Source organism: Micromesistius poutassou (genome assembly GCF_964030765.1).
Source record: "Micromesistius poutassou genome assembly, chromosome: 1".
Lineage (NCBI taxonomy): Eukaryota > Metazoa > Chordata > Actinopteri > Gadiformes > Gadidae > Micromesistius > Micromesistius poutassou.
The window spans coordinates 11472818-11474490 of NC_140271.1; positions in this window are offsets into that span (position 1 = coordinate 11472818).

Consider the following 1673-nt stretch of genomic DNA (forward strand, 5'->3'; position numbering starts at 1 on the left):
GACTGGGCTTTGTGGTGAGGAGCAGTCTCCAGACGTGCTCCTTGGCTGTCGATTCCTCTTCTCACCGAACCAAAGGTTTGGGGCGAGTATTATAATAAAGGAAACGTGAATAATGAAAAAACAGAAGCAGTCTCTACCTTGATAAGGTATATGTCCCTATGTCCCAGACGACCGGGGTGGTTCGTCCTTGTTGGGACAGAACAAATGGAGGAATGTTGGAAATAACACCTCGTAGGTGTTAGGAGAGGCACTGGCCTGTTCCTAGACCTAAGGCCAAGTCCACACGTACCAAAACGATCTTTTTTTTCTCCATTTTCCCTGGCATCGTTTCAAGAACATTTGCGTCCACACGGATCCATCTCAATACGACTCAACACGCTACTTCATGTTCCAGGCGTATAGGTGGCGCTTTTTTAGTTTTAGAAATTCACCGGAAACGGTCACTCAAGTAATAAAGCGTTAACACAACCCTTTTGATCGTCTCAATTGGCGCACGCATGGCTGTTGTTTGTTTGTAAAATGTGGCTTATGTGGTTGTCCATCAGTCTTTTTTGCTCAGCGTGGTGGCACAGGAGCATAATATTTTGCGTACTGGTGGGCCGTTATCGGCGTTAACGTGCTGCGTTAACGCGAGACTCTTATCGGGCGATAAAAAAATATCGCCGTTAATCTATTCTCAAAGTTGAACTAACCAGAAGCTGAGTGTTTAATAAAATATACTGTCCATAATCGCGCCATATGCTGGAGACAATGTAGCAATGATAATAGAAACAACTTGGGTGAGCTATGACACGTTTTGGGTTGATCGTAACATCAGAGGGGTGTTCCAAGAACGGAGGTTTAACAAACACAGAGTTAACGCTGAACTCTAGGTTGTCCGATCCTGTGCCGACTAACCCAGAGCTGTCGGTTCCACAGCACCGGTTATGAATTAGTTCAATCAACACGGGGTTGATTAACACAGGGTTGTGAGCATTCACGGCAAACCTATAAAGACGTGATGTATGGATCATGGAAATCCTGATCAAAATGGCGAAACGGGCCGCATATTTTACCGATCAAGGTACTAATTATTCTTTTTCCTCCCTCAGCAACGCAAGAATAAAAATGATGGAAGAAAAGTGTTTTTTTATTTATTTATTTATTTAAATGATTTCTGCAAATGTGGTCTCGCATCCTTTGTCAGCCCTTACAAACATTTGCGAATGTGTTCCTCCTCGAGGAACGGGTAAGGTGGGGAGGCATCTCTTTGCGCAGAGTGGCTATATTGTGGAGGACGGCGCATGCAACAATTACATCGCATGCCCGTTCCGGACAAACTCTTAGTCCACGTAGGCATTGGAATCTGGACTTCAATATCCAGAATGTATTTTCAATCTTAACGCGGGTTCTGCTGTGTGCCAGGTTAAATGTTGTCTGTGGTCCAGGAGCGGGATTAGGGTACGGGGTGATGAGCGTCGGGAGGCATTGATACCCTCGATCTCCTAGGAGATCCCCATCGAATTGCCCTGCGATCAAATACAAACTTTGAGCTATCTTGCACAAGCACAACAATTATATGAGGTCTATGATATGTTCATAATGCAACGCACCCTGTTGAAATGTATTGCTTTGGATGTGTGCCATCAATGCACCCAATTACATTAGGAAATCCTGAAATATAACACCCAGAT